The sequence below is a fragment of the Equus caballus genome, chromosome 26, assembly GCF_041296265.1.
Source record: "Equus caballus isolate H_3958 breed thoroughbred chromosome 26, TB-T2T, whole genome shotgun sequence".
Classification (NCBI taxonomy): domain Eukaryota; kingdom Metazoa; phylum Chordata; class Mammalia; order Perissodactyla; family Equidae; genus Equus; species Equus caballus.
In genome coordinates this window covers 45,793,601-45,805,975 of record NC_091709.1, presented here as the reverse complement: position 1 = coordinate 45,805,975, position 12,375 = coordinate 45,793,601, and the positions used below count along the sequence as shown (strand labels likewise).

The following is a 12,375-nucleotide window of genomic DNA, read 5'->3' as shown; positions in this document are numbered from 1 at the left end:
TGACCTTCCCCCAACCTTGGTCCCCTGTCGCTGAGGTCCCCGAGAAGCACACGTGGACCATGAAGGCAGCCGTCACCAGAGGTGGGTGTGGAGGGCGTGCAAAGTGGCTGGCGGCCGGCAGGACGTGTGGCTGTGGGCTGTCCCCTGAGCTGCTGGTGGGTCCCAGCCTTCTGCGTCAGCATCAGTGGGGCCGGTAACTACCCTCATCTCCTGGACCACTGGGAGACTAAATGTGAGCTTTTCGTGCCCAGAAGCTCCGTCTGCCAAGGTGAAGTGGCTCCCTGGGGCCAGTTTTGTCCCCATGGAACCCCTCAAGCCTCCACCCCAGGGGGGGCGCAGGGACTGGGGCCTCTTCACAAGTGTGAGGTGCTTCCTGGACTCAGCTCTCTACGCCGCAGACACCAGACATGGGGGTTTTCCCACACGGAGCATTTCTCCACTTCTCTGCAGACACGGTTGGGTGTCCTACAAGTCAGTTCAGGTCTGACACTGACTCCCAGAGTCAGCACAGAGCCTGCAGGCAAAGGGCTCGGCCCCACAAGACTGCCCCGCTTCAGACGCCAGCCACAAGGCGCGGGTCCCCCGCTCACCCACACTTCTGCCCGACTTGGCTACAGATCAGAGGTCCCTGCGTCCCCCTCCTGCAGTACGATAATTTGCTAGAGCAGCTCACAGAGCTCACTTGGCCTCTCACTGGGCGCCGACCTTGCACGTCCCTGCTGGACTGTCCCCAGGCATGGGCACCCTGGGTGTCCTCCGCTGGCCACCTTCTGTCTACATTCGCCCACCAGGACCTCTGGCTCCCCAGACATTCCATTCAAGGGTAAATACTTGATTCTGTCTCTTGATTTCTCAGTTTTAGAATACTGAATTCTTCCCCAGCTTCCTCCACAGGTGAAGAGTTAATTAATTAACTAGAAGGTAAATAGACAGGTTAACGAGCAATGACCCGGGCAGTGAGGCAGAAAAGGAAACTGAAGGAGGGGAATGTGCAGGGCCCGTGAGCTGCTGAAGGGACCCAGGACAGGAACCTCCCCAAGGAAGGGACATCAGAGTGAAGGGACCCAGGACAGGAACCTCCCCAAGGAAGAGACGTCAGAGTGAAGGGACGCAAGACGGGAACCTTCCCAAGGAAGAGATGTCAGAATGTGCCTGGATCAAGTTAGGACGTGAACCCCGTGGGAATCTGGGGAATGCCTCTCAGACAAGGAAGTGTGTCATGCAAAGGTCCTGAGGCAGTGTGCTCCCGGCTCAGCAATAAAGGAAGGTGGCTGGAGAGAAGATGCTTTGAGTCAGCAGCCCCAGGTTCTTCTGCAGAGCTCATACCCTCGCAGGCCAGAGTCAGTTCAATTAGACAACACCATGACATTGTGCTTTGGGTGTGTGGCAAAACCACTGGAATGTTCTGAGCAGGCCCTGCTCTGCCTTTCATCATCAAAAGATAACTCAGAGCTTCCAGGTGAGCCAGGGGAGGAGGCCAGAAGGACCATGTGGTGATGGATGAGATCAGAAATAGGAGCATGAACTCATGTTTGACTTAAAAAGATACAGATGTGACACAGAGATATGTTTATAGATATGCGTATATACATGGTCGTATGCACACACGTATTTTCTCTATGAGCTGAGCGGGTCTCGACGCAGCGACACCCAGTCTCCCTGAGCGCAGCCAGCACTGGATCATGGCCTCTCACACCATCTCCAATGAAAGGAGCCAGACGCGGACGAGGGCAGGAAATAAAGGAGAGCTTGGGGCATTGGTGGTGCCAGAAAGCAGGAAAGAGCTAAAACCCCCACTTCCATCAAAGTATCGCTATCAGCTCATTAGCCGTTAAAAATGACCCACGGTGATGAAAGTGTAAATAATGGGGCAAACTGGGGGCAGGAAGATGGGAACTCTCTGTGTGTCTTCACAGTTTTCCCGTAAATCGAAAATTGTTCTAAGTTTAAAAGTTTGTTAAAAACAAGAGGTAGCTTTGGCCGCTTGGGGGCTGGGGTGGAAGCAGGGGAGGTGTGTGTTCGGACTCATGCAGGCTCGAAGCAAAGGGTCGAGGTGAAGAGGGGAGGCCGGAGGGGCACAGGCGTAGAGGGAGAAGGAGTCAAGAGCCAGCTGGGCCTGTGACGTGTGGGACGCCCCTTAGACTCCTGAGTAGGGGACGGGCATCATGGACTGCAGACCGGGGGGGCTCGGCCGGGGACAGAAACCTGGGGTTTTTTGGCGGATGGACTAGTCAACAGGTGGGTTATTCATCCCCTAATCCCATTGGCTGAGAAGGTACAGTCTCCTCCTTTGGGGTCACGTAGGACTTTGGCAACCCCAGGAAAGTACCAGCCAATGTCACCTAAACTCCAGGAGGACTTCCAAACAGTCAGAGCTATAAGCTAGGAGGGTTTAAAGACAAGCATAGAAATAAATAGAAAACAAAAATGGACACCGATGTTTAGAACCCGTTTTAGCGCAACTGTAGCCGTAGTTTGGGGGATAATTACACTTGTGTGTGTTTCGTCTGCCAGGAAAGACGTTTAAAGTGTTTGGAGGAATCGTTCACGCTGCGGCAGTAACTGCAGGCTCGATGGTTTGAGGGAATTGACTGCAGCTTTTAATCAAGCCTTCAACGGCCAAGACACTGCGTTTCTAAGTTCCCTGTGTTCTTCTGTTAAGTTTGATACGTAAACATTAAGAAGATGAAAGGATGCCATTTAGAGTCCCTGCTTTCCATGTCTCCGTGGCACTCTCGGGACCGGTCATCACCTTATTCATCCTCCTGGGTGTTCAGGGTCATCTGCCCCTTGGGTGGGTGCACCAGATGGGCGCTTGTCTTGTTCTCTGTTGGAGAGAGGGATGGGTGAGGGGGCGGTGGGCTGGGAGGCAGCGGCCAGGACTTGAGAAGGGGAGAGGATGGGGACAGACTTGTCCTGGGAGCTCCCACCACCTGGGAAGTGGGCAGGAGAGAGGCAGAGGGCACTTGGGGGCCATGGGCGTCTTAAGGAGCGTGCAGGATGCTGCCCACCGGGTGACCGCTCCTCCCGCAGATATGCCTGGGAAGCAGATGCCAGCTACAGGTGCCAGTGTCTTGCCGCCTCCCTGCACAAACAGAGAACCCTGGGGGCTCCGACCCAGAATGTTCCCACAGCAGCCGGGAACACCGGGTGTGGCTCCTCGCCCCACTGCCTTTTGTGTTGTTTATTTGTTTAAGTTCTTCTTGTTTGAGTTACAGAAAGGAAATTGAGGAAGGCGTGCGCTGTGGCTGTGTGGCTGCATCCTAGGAAACCACGGGGGGCGGACAAGCTGGGCAGCGACTTTTGAGCATCGAGGAGGGAGCGGGCCCGGGACTGCCTGCTGCCCCAGCGAGCGGCGGTCGCCCACTGGCTGCCCTGCCATCTGAATTCCTTTTGGTGTATCACTGACTTTTATTTGAAAAACAACTTTATTGAGGTAGAATTTATATACCATAAACCTTACTTGTTTTAAGTGTATAATTGGTAGTTTTCAGTAAATTTACCAAGTCGTGCAACCATCACCATCACCCACTTCTGGAACAGTCTCATCACCTCAGAAAGATCCCTTGTGCCTCTTTACCGTTAGTCCCCGTTACCACCCCAACCCCTGGCAGCCGAGAATCTGCCTTCTGTCTCTATGGATTTGCCTATTCTGGAAATTTCATGTAAGTGGAACCACATGACTCATGGTCGTTTGTGTCTGGCTTCTTTCACTCAGCACAATGTTCCTGACGTCCACCCATGTTGTGGGGGGTCAGCATTTGCTCCGTTTTCTGGTTGAGCGATATATTCTGTTGTATGGATGGACCAGACTTCGTGCATCCTCTCACCTGTTGACGGACAGGTGGGTCGTTTCTACTTTCTGTCCATTAGGAATCAAGCTGCGAACATTTATGAACATCTGTGTGCAGGTCTCTAGGTGGACGTGAGTTTTCATTGCTCCTGAGTCTAGGACTGTTATTAAACTATATTTCCGGAGGAGATTAGATACATCCAGGAGGCAGAATTCAAAAGGGGCAGAAGGAACAGGAGGCAGAGTGAGAAGTGAATCTCCTCCCTGGTCAACCCCGGGGCCGTCATTGTCCCCGATTCCTGTGCTCCCTCTCCGAGGGGCTTTCCACACCTGTCACTCGATTTTATATAAAAGAGACGTGTCTTAGTTTGGGGTCCCCCAGAAGCAGAGCTGGAGACAGGGACTTCGATGCAGGGGGATAACTTGGAGGGGACCCCAGGAGGTGACCGCAGGAGAGGATGAGAGGGAGGGCGAGGTGGGGTTCCCACTGGGCATCTGGGCTGGTCCTGCCCAGGATCGGCCTCCAGAGGACGAAGAACAGGAGGCTGGGACATTTATCTGAGAATTCCAACCCTGAGCCGAGGGCTGGCCTGGGAAGTGCCAACGTCCCTATGCACGGGTGGGAGTTGTATTTGGAACGTGTGCCTACATAGTGCGTGTTCTGACTTCACTCGCTCACTGCTCCCTCTTTGGCATATCCCTCGTTCTTTCAAGCGGCGCACAACATTGCCTGGTCCCCATAAGCTCACCAGCCTCCCCCACTGACGGACATTTAGATTGTTTTTTTTCCCTCTCAAAATGTGCTGCAATGATTTGCTGTGAAACGCGTCAAGAGTAAGATGTATGGATGGAGGGCGGATGGACGGCTGTGTGACAGCAAGTACAGAAACCGTGAGGGATACACTCCTCGAGAACTCACTGTGCAACCGTTGAAACTTTGCTGTCTGTTTGAAAGGACACTGTTGGGGCAGTAAAGAGCTGTGGTGGAGCCCCTCGGCACGGGGTCCCAGGAGCGCCGGCTCTGGGTGGGCGAGGGCTCTCTCTGGCCTGGTTTTGAGAGATACTGCTGGGGCGCCCTCCGCGGAGAGGTCCTGAGTCACACTCAGGCCCATGGTGAGGAGACAAGTCGTGGCCTCTCTACCTGCAAAAGCCCCAAGATGGGGACATGGTGACACTTCCAGATTGTGGGGTGTGGGTCCATCCACTCGCTTCCTGGACAGACGAGGCCCTTGAATGGGGAAAAGGCCTCACAGGGGAGGTGGCGGTGTGCAGGACCAGCTTGCCCGGAAGAAGCATGGAGAAGTGGCAGACGCTGCCTGACAAGGAAGAGACCCTCCCCGGGTGTAGACCAGCAGGTGCCCGGGGGTCACAGAGCCCGAGTGCATAGTGCGACAGATCGCGATGTCTGAGAGCAGAGCTTGCAGGGCGGCCCCTCCCAGAGGCTCCCGGCCCCCACATTGTGCCCCACCTGTTTCCTGATGGACTGTGAGGTCCCGAACGCTGGTGTCCACTCTAACAGGACCACGCAGGGACCCCTTGCTGCGAGCCAGGCACTGCTCATCCACGTAGGAGCTTGCTTCTGCTCCCAGCGGACCTGTGGGGTCCAGCGAGGGTGTCGCATCCCCGGGAGGCTGGCGAGACAAGCGGGTCCTGCCCACCACGCTCTCGCACCTCATGTCTGCCGAGCGCATCGCTGTGTGACTCCCTTGGTGTCTCCCAGCTCCTGGAAATGTGTACATTTGCGACAGCCTCCTGGTCTGGCTTGGGGCAGGCTGACTCTGCAAGGTGGGGGTGGGTCTTCAGGCTGAACGGTCCGGAGCAGGGCAAACAGAGAGAAGGCGGAAGATGGGGTGGTGCGGGGACTTGGGGTTCGCCTGGGGCAGGGTTTGCATCACCTGTTGTGACGTTAGTTTCAGCAAGAGAAGGGCCGGCGGAGCTGGGCACCCCGAGGATGGGCAGAAGGGCGGTTGGCGGAGGGCAGGAACCCCTGCAGGTGTGTGCGAGGCGGGGAGGTGGGGCCTCAAGAGACCCCAGCCAAGTGCATAAGGGGAGGCTGAGGCCGTGGGCAGAGGGCTGGGGCATGAGGCAAGTGATGAATAACTGAGAATGTCCCCAGAAGTTTCTCTTTCTGGCTGCCATTTTTGCCAGCATGCACTGGTCCAGCTTGACTGGCTGTCTTTTCTTCTGGATGTGCCCTTGACCCTGGCTAAGGTATTTGGCTGGAATTTTCAGCCCCTGCTCCTGCTCCTTCTGGCAGAGGGCTGCAGCCGACTGCCCAGACCAGGTTTAAAAGGCTTGTCTGAAGTCTTGGGTAAATGGATCTCTTAGAGAATTGATTTTCAGCACACTGGTCAGTCAAGGTCATTTTGTTAATTGGCTTTCCGAGAATTGATTTCCTATATCTTGGTCCAAATTATTTCCCAGGATGCCCCAAAGTGCTTGAGTGGGTCTGTGAGGATGCCAGAGAGAAGGGATGTCTGCAGAGGGTCCCATCAGTCATCCCAAGAAGTGCCCGCAGAGACCCCGTGGGGCCTCCTGGGCTCGGTCAGGGACGGAGCGATCCCTGAACCAGGGGACAAGGGTCATGGGCACGGCTGCCACCTGGCATGGAAGTGAGGCCAGGAAGGTGGTAGGGACCCAGCAGTTCACTGCCCAGCTCTTTCCCTGGGGCCCGTGGGCCTTGCTCAGTGTGCTTGCTTTCAGCTCAGTTTCTCTCGCCTGCCCCCCCCCCCCCAATTCCACCCTCTCTCCCGGCCCTCCCCCTGCACACCTGCTTGTAAGCAACCACCACCATCCTTACCCCTTGTCCACCGAGTCTCTTCCCCCAGGATGTTTGCATGTGTGTCCCGCCTCCGATGTCTGCAAAAGGTTGCGCTGCTGGTCGAAGGCTCCGAAACAGACTCTGAGGGCCCTTCCTCCTTCAGCACAGCCCCACTGCCAAATGCCAAAGCTGGAGAGAAAAGAAGTCAGGCCCCAAGTGAGACAAGGTGTGGACTTGGGGCCGAGACGGCCTGGGAGCCCACGCCCCACACCCTCTGCCCAGCGCAGGGTGATGGTGGACGGCCCGGGCCTCAGCAGCACTGTCAGTGTCTCTGCAGACCGGAAGGGGGTCATCTCAGAGGGCCGTGAGCAGGGCTGGGGCCAAGGCCCACGGGCTCTGGGGGAAGCTCCATGGGTCTGCGTTCGGATCTCTGAGGCAACCCCGCTGCCAGACCCAGGCCCACAGACAAAGGCAAGGGGTGGGCTGGGCTCTTGCTGCGGCTCCAGCCTCGCACGAAGCTGCAGGAGACAGAGCAGAAACAAGCGCCAGGCCCAGGAGCAGGCCCGTGACGGTGCCCACATTGCTGTGGGTCAGCGCCGTGAACGAGCCCTGGGGCTGGACAGCGGGGCTGGCAGAGGCAGCTGCACAACTTCTGGACAGGGAGAGAGAGACAGAAAAAAGCAAAAGCAGAAACCCCAATAACAAAACAACAAACGACTCAAAATAGGTCTGCCAACTCTAATCTAAAAACACAAGAGGTATGTGGAGAAACAGTCATGGTTGCACAACTCTGAGAGTGTATTAAATTTCACTGTATGTTTTAAATGTAACTTTTTTTTGGTGAGGATGATTGGCCTTGAGCTAACATCTGTTGACAATCTTCCTCTATTTTGCATGTGGGATGCCGTCACAGCATGGCTTGATGAGCAGTGTGTAGGTCCATGCCCGGGATCCAAACCTGCAAATCCCGGGCCGCCGAAGCAGAGTGTGCCAACTTAACCACTATACCACCAGGCCAGCCCCTAAATGTACATGTTTAAGTGGTTAATTTTTTGTTATATGGATTTCACCTCAATTTAAAAAAAAAAAGAGAACACGAAAGAGCCAACAAAATCCATACTCAGGACATAAATTCATTCCCGATGGAGTTAAGTTTATGGATGTGTCTAATAAAAACTCTAAAATTATCTGTGATGCTCTCAAAGAAATAAATGAAGCAGTTACATCCATTCAAATAAATTATGAAATCAAATCGGCAGATACAGAACAAGAGCAGCTGGGTGTGAAAATGGCAGATCTTGGAAATGAAAATATAGTCACTAAGACAGAAAACTCAAAAACTAAGAAGAGGGGTTAAGATTGAGTACACACTGAAAAGAGGATTACTGAAGTGGAAGACAGAACTAAGAAATTTTCCCAGAATGCAGAACAGAGAGAAAAGAGATAAAGCTTTAAGTGTGTACACACATTGTACACACACACACACACATGGGAGCAGATGTGGAGATGTGGAGGAACCCCAAAATAAGAGACTGGAGAGAGGGGCAGAGAAGCAAGATGTGAAGGGATGATGGCATAGAAGCTTCCAGAATTTAGGCACACGACATTGGGGTTGAAAATGCAGTCCCAGCACAGAGCATAGAGGAATGCACACGAACTTGTCAAGATTCTCAGAGGCAGCTAGGAGAATCCTTTCTTGCTGGTTTGGCAGAAGGGGACCAGTTAAGGGGTGTAGACAGCACTCAGGATCACCAGAGGGCCCGAGAGACAGAATCAGCTGAGTCCTGGGCTCCCACCGTGGACTGGGCTGCTGAGAGTAGGGCCTGGGTTCTAGACACGGCTAGGGAACATCAAGGATGAAGAGGAACTCTTGGAAGCCGCCAGACAGAAGAGGCGAGTTATTCTCAGTGGACTGACAGACGGAAGCAGCGCCCAGCAGGAGCAGAGGCGGGAGAAGGCAGCCGCGATATTGGAAGGCGTCTGTCGCTCCCACAAGGAGCCTGGGAGGGGGGTGTGATGAGAAGTTTCCTGGCTTACAGGGGGTGACAGAGGCGAGACCTCAGAACCAATGATGGAGAAAAGTGAGCGACGATGTGGGGTAGAGAAATCAGGGTGAGGCGAGGCAGCCGATTAAACTTCTCAATGCCTAGAAAAGGGCTGGGCTGGGTGGTAAAATGAGGGGCCAGCCCAGTTGCGTAGTAGTTAGGTTCGCTCACTCTGCTTCAGTGGCCCAGAGTTTGCAGGTTCGGATCCCGGGTGTGGACCTACACACCGCCCGCCACGCCATGCTGTGGTGGTGTCCCACACACAAAATAGAGGAAGACTGAAGATCTTCCTCTCAGGGACAGTCTTCCTCAAGCAAAAAGACGAAGATTGGCAATGGATGTTAGCTCAGGGCCAATCTTCCTCACCAAAAAACAAAAAAAGGTAAAATGAAATTTCTAGGCCACAACACGAAGATGTTGACAATGTAGGAGATGTGGAGCAGCTGTGCCCCCACCTGCCTCCCGCCCCACTCCTCAGGCCGTGGCCTCAGCCTCCCTCTGCTCTTGACTGGGCTCGCTCGAGGACGCAGATGCCCGTCAACACTTTGTCCCGTGTCCGCACTCTGGGGAAGGTACGGCAGAGCTGTGAAGACGTTCGACAGGAGGCTCCCTGAGCACTGCCTGCGGAGCCCGAGGCTTGGTCAGTCCAGGGTCACGCCTGCTGTGAGGAATGACCTCAAGGCTGGGACCCCGCGTGGACACTCAGGAGGCTGGCGGGTTGGCAGATCCTGTGGCTTCAGGGAGGTGTGACTGGGCTGGGACGGGAAGGCTGGGCGTGCCCGTGGGTGACACTGGCACTCGCCTATCCACCGGGCTGTGGGTCCCTGGCGTGCGGATGGTGGGTGGTGCCGACGTGCCAGTACGGGCCAGGACGGGTGTGTGGCTGCGTTCCCTGGGGGCAGGGTGAGGGGGCCCGGGAAGCAGAGTGATGTGTGGGATTCCTCCAGAAGCCCCACCTCTGCTCCCTCGGTGTGGAGCTGGCAGCCGGCCGGTCGGGGGTCTTGTCACGGGATCCTGCAGTGCCACAGCGGCCCAGGCCTGGGGCAGGGGCGCTCCCTCCGCAGGCCGGGGCCTGTCCGCGGTGCAGAGTGAGCACGGAGTGTCCTGAGCGGGGCCTCCCCAGCCCGAGGCTAGGCTTCTCCCCTCCATGGAGGCTGTGTCACCCTCCCCTAATCTGGGCTGGGACAGCGGCAGGCCTGACCCCAGAGACGTTCACCCACGTCTGAGGTCACGCTGCTGGCCCTGCATGTTCACGCGTGGGCTGTCCCCCGCGGTCTGCCTCTGGCCCTCCTCCTCCGCTCAGGGCCCTGGGCTCTGCAGGTGATGGGCCGCCAGAGCTCAACAGACGGCTGGTGGCTGACCCGGGCCAGGAGCCATCTCCCCTGTCCTCCCTTGTGGCCGAGGGCGAGGGAGGGACCTGTGGGGCTCAGTAGAGGTGGAGAGTGACTCAAAACCCAAGGGGGGGGCCTTGGACTCAGCCAGGGCTCCGGGCCTGGGGGGCTAAACCTGTGACTGATGTCCCTCTGGCTGGAGAGAAAGGCCCTGACCACCGACCCCGGGTCAGTAGGATTTCTCGCTCGGGAAATGAGAGTGACATCAGAACTGGCGTGGGTCACAGCCCACGTGCTCGGCTCCGCCTGGCCGCAGGGGCATCACCAGGTGTGAGTGGTGACCGTGACGGCCTGGAGCAGTGGACAGGGGCTGTCTCCCCGCTCAAGGTCACTGGCCTGCCCTGTCCTGAGGACTCAACCCACACCCACAACCCATCACCCACCCCCGCCCAATCCAGGAGCCTCTCTGACCCCTCGCCAGGACACCATAGTCCCCTCCTGAAACCCCGGAGGGTTTGTTCTTCTTCTTGTGCACCTCCTCCCCCTGCCCACCTTCACTTGCTCCCTGTGGGCTCTCCCCGGACCACTGCGTGTGCCCCTGCCCATCTGTGCGGCGCCAGCCTCTCCTCTCCCCTCACCCGCTCGGCCCCTGCCCGCCCCCTGCAGCACCATCTCGGGAGAGTCGGCCGAGCGTGTTCAGGCCCCTTTCACCCTGACTCCTCGAGAGGCACGCGGTGGCCCCACAGGGGAAGGCTGTTGGTGCTGGAGCCCCCGGAGCGAGAGGGGGCCCTGGTTTAGTCCTTTCTGTGGCGCAGTCTTGGTCAAATGCTTGCAGCCCCAGAATCAAGTGTCCCAGCTGGGAAGTGGGGCCGGCAGCACCTGCCCACCCGCCTCGCAGGCTGTGCTGGGCCATGGAGCCGCACGCACAGATCCCCAGCCTGGAGCCTGCAGGCCACGAGAAGCTGCTCAGGGACTCCAGAGCCACTTGCGAAGGCGTCATGCTCCCACCTGGCCCCACTGCCCTCGGCAGCATCGCCCATTCCCGCCATCCAGACCCCCGCCCCCCAGTCTCCTAGCTGCCCATCCTCCGTGAAGCCCTGGGAGGCGAGAGCTGAGCCTCTCCCGTCGGTGCTGACACTGGGCTGTGTCCCAGCAGGCCCGTCCGCCAGTGCCCTCTGCCTTCTCTGGCCGCCCCCCCCCCCTCCCGCTGAGCCCAGGATGGGTCCTCCCTGCTGGTGGGCATTTTCCTGCCGGTTCTCTGGGGCGAGGCCTGCGGATGGCTTTCTCCTCCAGCTTCTTATCAGCTCATCGGTCCATTTAGGTGATGACACTTCCTGGTTGAAATGAAGCCAGATCCCCACATATTTGGCCAGAGGGTTGCAGAAGACTTCCTATTTGGGGAATAAAAGAGGAGGCGGCCTCTGGAGGCTTCAGGAAGTGGAAAGCCCTGGCTTCCGGTGCAGCCGCCAGGGGACAAACAGGGCACACGGCCCCAGACGCAGCTGAGGGTGCGTGTCAGAGCACAGCCTCCCGGGATGGAGGTGGTCAGCCAGGGCCCCCCAGGTGTAGACATCCTGGCCCCGCAGACCCTGTCAATAGGAAATGGGAGTGTCCGGGGCTGGTGCTTTTCTGGGGGACGGTGGGGAAGCCTGGCCGTGACAAAGGGACCCCGCCTCCCTGACCCGGACCACCCCAGATGTGTCCAGGGGTCCTGGCTCTGCAAGGCTGCTGGAGGCTCCTCTGCGGCCGGCCTTGGCCACAACCTCCTGTCTGACACCTCACTTCTCAGCCTCTCAGAGGCACCTGGGGTGCTGGGCCCTTGAACCCCCGGCCCCCCTCTGAAGCTGGCTCTTGGGGAAGACCCAACACCGGGGGTGCGTGTCCCGGGCTCCATCCGCTGCCTTACCGCATGGTTGGGCCGACGTCATGCTCTGACGGGATCCTGGAGGCAGAGCCAGGAAGAAGCCTCCAGTTGCATCCCCACCTCCAACACCCTCCCAGTCGCTGCTGCAAATTTCTGTAGCTGGGGCTTCTGCAGCATGACCCTGGGCCTTGGGCTGGTAGCACCCTCTCCTCCTTCTGTCTGCTAGCCTGGGGCAGAAGTGACCCATTGTCGGCAGAGCTGGGAGCCTGCCCAGGTCCCTGGGCACTCAGCATCCGGTACACGCTGTCTCTGGCTACAGGAGCCAGACATGTGGGCTGGTTAGTGCCCTGGGAGCTCCTTGGCAGTGACTGATGGCAGTTGGAGGGGAAGCAGCCCAGCTTCCCCTCCTCCAGGCCAGGCAGCCCTGAGGTATGTCTATAGTCACCTGAGGCCCCAGTGGGTGGGCCCTGTTCCCCAGGGGTGTACGGGCTCCTGCCCTCCCTGACTCCCCGCCTGGTGTGTCAGGGGTCCCGTCCCACATAAACTGTCCAGAATCTTGTCTCACCATCTGCTTCTGGGAG

At 57.5% G+C, this 12,375-nt stretch overlaps 1 long non-coding RNA gene across 3 annotated transcripts; it reads right to left on the bottom strand.

Annotated features, from left to right (window-relative positions):
* Window positions 1-2,440: 2,440 nt before the first annotated feature.
* On the bottom strand, window positions 2,441-12,033 carry LOC111770836 (uncharacterized). Of its 3 annotated transcripts, XR_011432830.1 has the most exons (5): window positions 11,837-12,033; window positions 9,556-11,321; window positions 6,594-6,743; window positions 5,262-5,571; window positions 3,410-4,934 (listed from the first exon to the last, which is right to left on the bottom strand). It is a non-coding gene; the product is annotated as an uncharacterized lncRNA (long non-coding RNA). The 3 variants fall into 3 exon arrangements; XR_002804271.2 differs by lacking the exons at window positions 9,556-11,321; window positions 11,837-12,033 and adding an exon at window positions 2,441-2,827 and having other exon boundaries at window positions 4,713-4,934; window positions 5,262-5,597; window positions 6,594-7,269; XR_011432829.1 differs by lacking the exon at window positions 9,556-11,321 and having other exon boundaries at window positions 5,262-5,597; window positions 11,837-12,021.
* Window positions 12,034-12,375: the final 342 nt, after the last annotated feature.